This window comes from Triticum aestivum, chromosome 2B (genome assembly GCF_018294505.1).
Source record: "Triticum aestivum cultivar Chinese Spring chromosome 2B, IWGSC CS RefSeq v2.1, whole genome shotgun sequence".
NCBI classification, from domain to species: Eukaryota; Viridiplantae; Streptophyta; class Magnoliopsida; order Poales; family Poaceae; genus Triticum; species Triticum aestivum.
In genome coordinates this window covers 409,017,882-409,030,064 of record NC_057798.1, presented here as the reverse complement: position 1 = coordinate 409,030,064, position 12,183 = coordinate 409,017,882, and positions in this window count along the sequence as shown.

The following is a 12,183-nucleotide window of genomic DNA, read 5'->3' as shown; positions in this document are numbered from 1 at the left end:
GATCAACAAGGAAGACTGTCAGGAAACACATTTGCCAAAAATGCATACACAAACAATAATCAGTTTACAAAATAGTAGATTTATGAAGGGTAATAGCTATGTAGAATAGACAACTCTGCTAACCTTTATTGATTAATTAACATTTTATCGATATCAAGGTAGCTTCATAGAGAGTGATAAGTTGAACATATCGGCCTAAACTTAATGAATAACAATGCTTAGGTAGGTTGTGTGGGTTTCGAAAATACAACTTCTCAACTCATGAACATAAGCAACAGATTCAAAATGCAACGTTCACGCTTGAATATCCTTTATGATATTCCCAAGGATCCTCCTAAGATTTTGATCTCCTTTATGATAGTTCAGGATCTTCGTGGGGTCTCGTCCACTACGACGTTGCAATCCGAAACCGCATAATTTTTGTCGTAGGAAAAGGTCCTCAGTTTAGCGTCAGCGTTTCCTGATATGTCCATTTTGCATCATGTTTTTCTATTGTTATTACAGTGTTTTTATACATAATAATGCTTTATGGAGTAATTCTAATGTCTTTTTTCTCATAATATGCAAGGTTTGCACAAAGAGAGGGGATGCCGGCAACTGGAATTCTAGACTTAAAAAAGCTATGTCAGAGTTACCTGTTATGCACATCTCCAAATGAGCTAAAAAAATATGAAGAATTGTTTTGAAATATATAAAAAAATACTGGAGCAAATAACTACCGGAGGGGGACACATGGTGAGCACAAGACACTGGGACGCGCCCTGGTGGGTTGTGCTCAGTCCAGCCCACTTTCAGGACGGAGCGTCGTCGTCTCGAGGCAGAACTTGGACAGGAGCACTTTTGCCCTCCGGCGGAGCAATTCCGCTGGGGGAACTTCCCTCTCAGAGGGAGGAAATCGAAGTCATCGTCATCACCAACAACCCTCTCATCTTTGGAAGGCCAATCTCCATCAACATCTTCAACAACACCATCTCCTCTCAAATCCTAGTTCATTGTGTTTAATCTTTGTACCGGAACCTCAGATTGGTACCTGTGGGTGACTAGTAGTGTTACTTACATCTTGTAGTTGATTACTATATGGTTTATTTGGTGGACGATTATATGTTCAGATCCATTATGCTATTTAATATCTCTCTGATCTTGAGCATAATTATCATTTGTGAGTAGTTACTTTTGTTCTTGAGGTCGCGGAAGAAATCTTGTTGCAAGTAATCATGTGAACTTGATATGTGTTCGATATTTTGATGATATGTATGTTGTGATTCCCTTAGTGGTGTCATGTGAACGTCGACTACATGGCACGTCACCATCTTTAGGCCTAGGGAAATGCATTATGGAGTAGTTATTAGATGATGGGTTGCTAGAGTGACACAAGTTTAAACCCTAATTTATGTGCTACTTCGTAAGGGATCGATTTGGATCCAAATGTTTAATGCTATTGTTAGATTTTATCTTAATACTTCTCTCATAGTTGCGGATGCTTGCGAGAGGGTTAATCATAAGTGGAAGGTTTGTTCAAGTAAGAATAGCAACAAAGCACCGGTCCACCCACATATTAAATTATCAAAGTAGCGAACACGAATCAAACCAACATTATGAAAGTGACTAGATGAAATTCTCGTGTACCCTCAAGAACGCTTTGCCTATTATAAGAGACCGTTTTGGCAATGTCCTTTGCCATAAAAGGATTGGGCTACCTTGCTGCACTTTATTTACCGTTACCTTTACTTGCTCGTTACAAATTATCTTGCTATCAAACTACCAGTTACCGACAATTTCAGTGCTTGCAGAAAATACCTTCCGGAACCACTTGTCATTTCCTTCTGCTCCTCGTTGGGTTCGACCCTCTTACTTATCGAAAATACTATGATTGATACCCTATACTTGTGGGTCATCAAGACTCTTTTCTGGCGTCGTTACCGAGGAGTGAAGCGCTCTTGGTAAGTGGAAATTGGTAAGGAAAAAATATTACTACGTGTTGAAATTTATTGTCACTTGCTATGATGGAAACCCATTCTTTGAGGGGTTTGTTCAAGGTATCTTCACCTTGACCAAAATCACAATTAGTTGCCCCTCAACCTACTGCACCTACTGAAAATATTGGTTATGAAATTCCTTCGGGTATGATAGAACAACTGCTAGCTAATCCTTATGCAGGAGATGGAACTGAACATCCTGATATGCACTTGCTATATGTGGATGAAATTTGTGGATCATTTAAGCTTGCAGGTTTATCCGGAGATGAAGTTAAGAAGAAGGTTTTCCCTTTTATCTTTGAAGGGAAAGTCGTTGACATGGTATAGGCTATGCGATGATATTGGATCTTGGAACTGGAATCGGTTGAAATTGGAATTTCACCAAAAAAATATCCTATGCATCTAGTTCATCGTGATCGGAACTATATATATAATTTTTTGGCCTCGTGAAGGAGAAAGTATCGCTCTAGCTTGGGGGAGGTTTAAATCAATGTTATATTCATGCCCCAACCATGAACTCTCGAGAGAATTTATTATTTATAACTTTTATGCTCGGCTTTCTCGTGATGATCAATCCATGCTCCATACTTCTTGTACTGGTTCTTTTATGAAGAAGACTAATGAATTCAGGTGGGATCTTTTAGAAAGAATTAAACGCAACTCTAAAGATTAGGAACTCAACAAAGGTAAAGAGTCAGGTATTAAGCTTGAGTTTGATTGTATTAAATCTTTTATGAATACTAACACTTTCACAAGTTTAGCACTAAATATGGACTTGACTCTGAGATATTAGCATCTTTTGTGAATCATTTGCTACTCAATGTGATCTCCCTAAGGAGAAGTGGTTTAAATACCACCCCCTATTAAAGAAGAAATTAAAGTACCGATAATAGCTAAAGATGAAACTATCATTTACAATGTTGATCCAGTTGTGCCTACTGCCTACATTGAAAAACCACCTTTCCCTGTTAGGATAAAGGAACAAGCTAAGGTTTTAACTATGGTTCGCAAAAGTAATATCAAAGCACATAGACCTCGAGAATAAATCAAAGTAGAACCTAGTGTTGTTATGGTTAAAGATCTCCTGGTAGAAAATATTGATGGGCATGTTATTTACTCCTGTGATGAAGCTGCTGGAATTGCCAAACCCGATGAAAAAGATAAACATAGGCTCGTTGTTAGCATGCCTGATGTCTCAGTTAAAATAGAAGATCATTGTTATCATGGTTTATGTGGCTTAGGTGCTAGTGTGAGTGCTATTCCTTTTACCTTGTACCAAGAAATTATGAATGATATAGCACCTGCTGAAATAGAAGATATAGATGTTACTATTAAACTTGCTAATAGGGACACCATCACACCACTTGGGATTATTGGGTATGTTGAAGTATTGTGTGGAAAAATAAAATATCCTACTGATTTTCTAGTTATTGGTTTCCCACAAGATGACTTTTGTCCCATTATCTTTGGTAGACCTTTCTTTAACATTATCAATGCTACTATAGATTGTCATAAACAAACTGTCGGTGTTAGACAAACATGTATCATCACGAAAGTGTATTTTTTATTGAGTGGCCTTGGTCCTCTTCCAAAATGTTGTCGGGAAGGGATCCCACAACAGCCAGATTTGAAGGGAGACAACAAGTACATCCTATCCTGACTAAAGTGGTCTTCGCCTGCAAAAGCCTCTAGTCGTGACGCTGCGGTGGGCTCGGCGATGACTTTCGTCCTAGCGGTCTCGGTCTTGTTGCACCAGAATTGAAACCTTTGGTTGATTCCTCGGGACTCTGTGCCTGCTGCTTTCCTCCTTTGCACCGAAGAGGAAACTGATACACTATGCCCGCTGGCGCCCGCCTGGCCTTGGTCGTCATGGCTCATGTCAGCTGAGCCTCGTGAGGTGCACCTTGCATAGAAATCTCGCTCCATGGGAGCCAGCCTGAGGAGGCCGATCCCCTTGGAGGTCTTGGTGTCGTCCGCCTCGCGAGGCTTGGCCCCTCGCGAGGGTCTTGAGTTGTTGATGCTGAAGCTGGGTCGTACCAGGCCGTCGATGGAGCCACGTCATGGGTCGCAGGCAGGCAAGTCTGGATACCCCCATATCCAGGGATCCGACTTGCCTGCTCCCTTCCCATGCTCCCATCCGTGCTCCCACTTCATCCTACGACTGTCCTTTTCCCTTTTTCTTTTCTAATCTAATCATCTCCCCCCTGATTTTCAGGGGGTGGGGCCGGGTCTTATTTTCTTCCAATCAAATCAAGCCACGTACGCGGGAGCACGGATGGGAGCATGGGAAGGGAGCAGGCAAGTCTCGTCCCATATCCAGAACGCTGATAGTACCCTCGAGCCCAAGGCGCGCTCAGACTTGGCTTTTAGGCGAAGCCAAAGGGCAAGTGTGGAGCGCCGCGGGCCCTAACCACATGTGGCCTTGAACAACGTGTGGTGATTGATGGGACAAGGGCGTCTCCACTTCCCCACGCTGCCTTGAAATATGTTCGACTTGATGAGTTGATGCTACATGTAGAGGATCATCATTGCGCGAGGTCGTGGAGGCCGGCGGTTGGCCTCCCTCTGGCTATAAATGAGGGGAGGGGCAGAGCCCCCCTCGCTCATCTCTTCCTCCGTCTTCTCGATGCTCGTCCCTTCTTCTTCTTCTCCACCTTGTCGTTGCATCCATGGCGCCAATCAGGAGGTTTTCCGCGGTAGAAAAGGGAAAGGCCCCTCAGGAGGGGCCTGACCCACTTCCGCCGAAGAAACGGTTATGCCGTCCCTGTGACGCCGGCGTGAGGCGGGAGGTGACCATGCCTTGGCAAGCTAGGCCTCCGCCCGGCTTCCCCCTTCCCATGTATGTCCGTGCGCCGGACGACAATGCACGCCGTCGAGCAATCCCAGGTGGCGGTGGATGAGTCGTTGTCGTTCTGCCTGCTGAGCCATGGACCCACGCCAAGGATGGCTTGCGCGAGTTCGTGGTGTAGGTAGCGATGCCACTCACCTCATGGATCCGGTTTCCGAGGTTTTTTGCCGACGAGCTGCCAACGAGGGGGCCGCTCGAGCGTGGCTGTAACACGTCGGGTGCTGCAGCCTGGCCACTGGGGCTGAGGTTGAGGTGGTGCCCCCTGGCAACGTCTTCATGACCCGCAGATGGGGCGAGGTCGCCCGAGCCTGCCGCGTGGAGGGGGGCTTCGCGTTCCACTTCGAGTACGGCGGCGCCTCCATTCTGTTCTTCAAAGCCTTTGACGAGGAGGGCCGGTGGCTGGAGTGTTGCCCCAGAGGAAGCAGCCCGCAGGACGCGACCGTAGGCGCTGGGCCCATCTCCGGCCCCACCGGTGTCTCCTCCAGCAGTAGCGATGACTCCTGGGAATCCAGCGACTCTCCTGAGCCCAGCGAATCTCCGAAGTCCAGCAATGACAGCTACGTGCCGCCAAGCTCCCACCGTGCTCGGAGCACGGCAGCAGCAGCCGCTTGGCATCCTCGATGATGCATGCTGGCCTGGTTCCTTGAAGCCTTTTCTTCTTTTGCTTCCCTGTGCGGAATTATGAGCAGCCCCGCGGGGGCATGTAAGAATCGAAATGTTTTAATTCCAGCGTTTTTCTTCTTGTCTTTATGATGAAATCGCGTATCCCACTCTGGCACGGTTCCCCCCTTTTCCTCCCCTTAGGTAGCATAGCGCTCTACGCCAATGGGACCCAGTCCCCAGGCGGGCCTCAGCCATCGCTGGTATGCCAGGTCGCAATGCCGTGGTCAAGGCCAGGAGGTGAGCGGCCCGATGTTCGGTGAGAGCTCATGAGGCGCGATGCTCATGAGGTCCCCCTTGGCGTGCAAGCAGTTGCCCAAGAACGGAAAGGGAAGTGAAACTGCCGGAGTGGGACTGCAAGTCGAGTGATCGGGTTGCGAGACTTATGCTGTCATGTGAGCGACTTATCTTTTAGCAAACCCGTAGTGATTCCTCTGGGTGGTGCCCATTCGTGCTTTTGCGGTAGCGTCACTAGGTAGGCCCCGCGACACTCATTCCCTTTCCTCTCTTGTCTAGGTGCTCTACGTCCTCGGGTCCTGGCCCTCGAGCAGGCTCATCCGCCGCTGGTATGCCAGGTCGCGGTGTCGTGGTCAAGGCCAGGGGTGAGGGCTGGAGAGCCAGTAGGAGCTCCTGAGGTGCGATGCTCAGGTGCCCCCCCTTTGACGTGCAAGTGACTCGCGGGACAAGGTGGTGACCGCCAGGGCCCGCCTGTAGCTAGGCCTTAGGTGTACCTGCGTGTTAGCTTGCTGAAGAGAATGTGACTCCCTATGGTGTTGGCTGCCTACCCTTGAACCTTTCGCAGGAGGGCGAAGGCACTGAGGACCTGGTGAGGTGGCGTGCGTGAGGCGGGTCGCGAGCCAGAGCTTGGTCCTTGGGTTTATCAGCATTGCTGGGACGGACCCGAGCACAAGCGTCGTGCCAGCGTGTGTAGCCTCCGTTGCAGGATGAGCAAAGGACGAGTCGACAATGTAGGGAGACCACAAGGCGGATAGGACTCGAAGCAAGCAGGTGATGGTAATAAATCAGTTCATGAGATATGCTTAGGCAACACTGACGAATGTACATGCCGCAGGGATGGACCCAGGCGGCTTGGGGATAGTGCAGCCCGAGGGGCGCCCCCAAACTGAACGAACTAAAAGATGTCACCTGGCACCGTTGCTGAAGAGATGTCGGGGTAGCAGGAGATGCGCGTTGCTGAAGTTGTTCCTCAAGAGCCATCCTGGCCCTGAGCCTCGGGAGGCTCTGGGGGCCTGGTGGGCTTGTGAGGATCCATCTCCATCTCCGCCAGGATCGCCTGGTGCCTAGCCTCCCGAGCTGCTAGGTCGTCCCGCATGCGGCGCTAAAATGCAACAGCTGCGCTCGGCAAGCCGAAGGGCATGCGAACGTAACTGTGAGGGGGACCCTCGCATTAGCCGACACAGGACGGCCAGAAGAGCTCCCGAGATGCGGCCCTGTTGAGCCCTGGGATGTCAATGCAGACGCGGAACTCCTCACCCTCACCAGGGCAAGGAGCCGCGCCCGGCGGTGGGCGGCGATCGCCCTGCAGAGCCCTCGCCTCCTGAATCTCCTTGACTACCTTGTTGATGAATTCCTGAGCACCTGGTGCCTCGCGCCCTGCGCTCTCTCCTTGGAAGCGTGCGCTAAAGCATGCCTCCACATGGTGTCCGAGCGCCTCCCGCGTGACATTGGCTAGGTCTGAGGCCCTCTAGAGGAGAGCCCCCGAGCCCGACCTGAGAGGGGCATCGGGCACGCCTTCCTATGCGATAGGTGAAGGCGCCCCATCCAGAGACGCGAGTCTCAACGCGGCACTATCGGGCGATGCCTCCTCATGAGATCCCTGGCCCAGCAGCGACTTCTTTGTCTTTGGGGCGACCTCAGGAGGGAGGACATTGCCTTCGTCCTCAGGGTTCTCGACCGCTGCAGCTTGGTAGGCGCGCTCGAGAGAGCACACTGCATCCTTCTCCTCGCAGGCGACCATGATGATGCCGCCGCTCCCTGGCATCTTGAGGACATTGTAGTCGTGGTGCATCGCCGCCATGAACTTGGCCAATGCTGGGTACCCGAGGATGGCTTTGTACGGCAGGCAAATGTCGGTGATGTCGAAGTCGATGAGCTTAGTGTGGTAGTTGTCGCGCTTGCCGAAGGAGACAGGGAGGCGGACTTGCCCTATCGGATGAGTGGAGCCGTTGGTTACTCCTGAGAAGGGCTTGGTAGGCTGGAGCTGGTGGTATGGCACTTGGAGCCTGTTGAACGTTGGGACAGAGAGAACATTGAGCCCTGCTCCGCCATCGATGAGGGTCTTGGTGACGAGCATGTTGTTGATGATGGGCGAGTAGATCATTGGGAGCACGCCAGCTATGGCCGCGCACTTGAGTTGGTCGAAGGAGTTGAAGGTGATGGCGTACTTGGACCACCTGAGAGGGTGTGCCGCCTCGAGCTTGGGGAGCATTGTGTTCACCTCGTGTGCGAACTGCTTGAAGATGCGATGAGCGTTCTGGGCATGGGAGCCGCCCAAAATGCAGGCGATGGCACAAGGCTCCTGGAAGCCGGAAAGCACAAGTGCTCCCTGGGTGATTTTGGTAATTAATGTCAACATATCTCTTGTTGGCCTAATACTTTTATTTAATAAATTTCAGATAAGTCCAATAGTGGAGTGGCATGGACAAGAGGATGTGGAACCCCTTCAAGATGCTAAGGACAAAGGATTGACTCAAGCTCAAAGCTCAGGACTCTACATTTTCTATTTCAGTGATCCGGGCATGCCTGAAGGACTGTCGGCTCCATACCGGGAAGCGGAAAAGGCCTGCCAAAGTGACAAAGCAACAATGCACTCGATAGATCACATTGAGTCCATAGGGAAGCCAATACTATTAAAAGGGGATGAGGTGTTGCTTAATGGCTTGCTTGCTCAAAGTGCTTAGTGATATGATCCAAAGCCCTCAACCACTATCTCATATCCACATATGTCCCATACCAAAAGTCAAACTCGGCCCCACCGATTTGATCTATCCGGCGCCACCGAGTTCACTTGACATAGCCACTGCCAGAAACCCTAATCAATTCGGTCTCACCGATGGGATCTCGGTCTCACCGAGATGGGCTTGCAAACTCTTTATTGCCTATTGCAATAATTTCAGTCTCACCGAGATATGCAATCAGTCCCACCGAGTTTGCTTGACCAACTCTCTGTTTCGCTTATTACCAAAATCGGTCCCACCGAGTTTGTGTAATCGGTCAAACCGAGATGAGGTTTTACCCTACCCTAGCACATCGGTCCTATCGAGTTGATCATATCGGTCCCACCGAAATGCCTAACGGTCACATGATGAACTAAGTCGATCTGATCGAGTTTTTTGATTCGGTCTCATCGAGTTTGGTAAATTGTGTGTAATGGTTAGATTTTGTGTGGAGGCTATATATACCCCTCCACCCTCTCTTCATTCGTGGAAAAAGCCATCAGAACATGCCTACACTTCCAGCATCCATTTTCTGAGAGAGAACCACCTACTCATGTGTTGAGGTCAAGATATTCCATTCCAACCACATAAATCTTGATCTCCAGCCTTCCCCAAGTTGCTTTCCACTCAAATCATCTTTCCACCAAATCCAATCCTATGAGAGAGAGTTGAGTGTTGGGGATACTATCATTGGAAGCACAAGAGCAAGGAGTTCATCATCAACACACCATCTATTACCTTTTGGAGAGTGGTGTCTCCTAGATTGGTTAGGTGTCACTTGGGAGCCTCTGTCAAGATTGTGGAGTTGAACCAAGGAGTTTGTACGGGCAAGGAGATCGCCTACTTCGTGAAGATCTACCCTAGTGAGGCAAGTCCTTCGTGGGCGATGGCCATGGTGGGAAGACAAGGTTGCTTCTTCGTACCCTTCATGGACTCGCGCGGCCGTTACCCTTCGTGGGTTGAAGTCTCCATCAACGTGGATGTACGATAGCACCACCTATCAGAACCACGGAGAAAAACCTTCGTGTCTCCGATTGCGTTTGCACTCTCCAATTCCATCCCTTTACATTCTTGCAATTTGCATGCTTTACTTTCCGCCGCTCATATACTCTTGTCATGCTTGCTTGATATGTATTGTGAATATTTAAACTTGTGCTTAAACTCCACCTCAACTTGAAGAACTTAAAAATTGCTACTTTTCATGGTTGAGAGTCTATTCACCCCCCTAGACACCTCTTCTCAATCCTTTCAATTGGTATCAAAGCCTTGGTCTCCATTGCTTTGGTTTAGTCACCATTGGAGGAAGATGGATGAGTCTTCGTTGGGGAGTCTTAGACATAGAGTGCCTATACTTGATGGAGAGTACTTTCATGAGTGAAAAAATGAGATGCTTGAGATTTTCAATGAATATCATTTGAGCAAGTACATTACCAACCCTTGTGCTCACCTCGTTGATCCCTTGCATCCCACTCCCGATGAGGATCTTGACATAATTCATAATCTCAGAACTATCAATCTTATCACTAGAGGATTACCTAGAAACTTGATTGCTAGCTTGCCTGCTCTTGATTGTGCCTACACCATTTGGATATTTCTTGAGGAAAGATTTCCAAACTATTCCTTGCAAAATCTAGATGAGATTCTTCATAAGTCAATTGCCTTGAATAAAATGAGTACTAGTGATCCTAAGTTTGATGATTGTCTATTTGAGTTCCGTGACCTTATGTGTGCCAAAGGAGATGTTGGAATTATTAGCAACATTATCTCCGAAGCCATTAGATTTCATAAAGATGATTATTATCATGATCATTTATCTAATGAATCACTCTCTCTAGGAATTGATCCATCACATGACGATGTTGAACATGGATACTATGATGAGGATGATGATAGTGACTATGATCTTGATGATGCAATGAGACACTTTGGTCTTATGGCTAATCTTTGGGGCTACATGGCAGGAGGAAAGGAATGGGCCCTTGATAGTGGATGTACCGATCATATGACCGGAGACAAGGGTATGTTTCGTGAGCTTGCTGAAAACGACGGCCCTGGAAAGTATGTCACGTTTGGTGATAACTCAAAGGGTAAGGTGGTTGGCCTCAGTAAGGTGGCCATCTCACATGATAGCTCCATACAAAATGTCATGCTCGTTGAATCTCTTGGCTATAATTTACTTTCTGTATCTAGACTTGCTGATTTCGGTTTCAATGTCCTATTTACTGAAGTAGATTGTCAAGTGTTTCGAAGAGATAATCATAAAATGGTCTTTACCGATATACATAGAGGTGATCTATACATTGTTGATTTCACTAAAAAGGCTCAACCTATAACTTGCTTAATTGCTAAATCCTCGAAAGGCTGGTTGTGGCATAGAAGGTTAGTCATGTGGGCATGCGAAATCTTGATAAGCTTATTAAAGGTGATCATATCCTTGGACTAAAAAATGTTATATTTGACAGGGATAGACTTTATAGTGCTTGTCAAGCAGGAAAACAGGTTGGAGGAAGCCACCCCGTGAAGAATATCATGACCACGAGAAGACCGCTCGAGCTACTTCATATGGATCTCATTGGTCCTAATGCCTACAAAAGTCTCGGTGGAAACTCATTTGGTCTAGTTATAGTCGATGATTTTTCAAGATTTACATGGGTGTTATTTCTTGATGATAAATCGCAGGTCCAAAAGATCTTCAAGAACTTCGCTAGGAAGGCCCAAAATCAATTTGAAGTGAAGATTAAGAAGGTTCGCAGCAACAATGGAGCGGAGTTCAAGAACGCAAATGTGGATTCCTTCCTTGACGAAGAAGGGATTTCACACGAGTTCTCGGCTACGTACACGCCTCAACAAAATGGAGTTGTTGAGAGGAAGAACCGGACTCTTATTGAGATGGCAAGAATGATGCTTAATGAGTACGAGACACCAAAACACTTTTGGGCGGAAGCGGTTGAGACAGCTTGGCATGCAACAAATCGCTTGTATCTTCACAAGCTACTCGGCAAGACGGCATACGAACTCCTCACCAGTAACAAACCCCAAGTTGGATACTTTCGAGTATTCGGCTCGAATTGCTACATTCTTGATAAGCATCATCGTTCTAAATTTGCTCCCAAATCTCATGAAGGTTTCCTACTTGGTTATGGCTCAAACTCTCACACTTACTGTCGGTGTCAAAACCGGCGGATCTCGGGTAGGGGGTCCCAAACTATACGTCTAGGCGGATGGTAACAGGAGACAAGGGACACGATGTTTTACCCAGGTTCGGGCCCTCTTGATGGAGGTAAAACCCTACGTCCTGCTTGATTGATATTGATGATGTGGGTATTACAAGAGTAGATCTACCACGAGATCAAGGAGGCTAAACCCTAGAAGCTAGCCTATGGTATGATTGTTGTTCTGTCCTACGGACTAAAACCATCCGGTTTATATAGGCACCGGAGAGGGCTAGGGTTACACAGAGTCGGTTACAATGGTAGGAGATCTACATATCCGTATCGCCAAGCTTGCCTTCCACGCCAAGGAAAGTCCCATACGTACACGAGACGAAGTCTTCAATCTTGTATCTTCATAGTCTTGGAGTCCGGCCAATGATGATAGTTCGGCTATCGGGACACCCCCTAGTCCAGGACTCCCTCAGTAGCCCCTGAACCAGGCTTCAATGACGACGAGTCCGACGCACATATTGTCTTCGGCATTGCAAGGCGGGTTCCTCCTCCGAATAATTTATAGAAGATTGTGAACA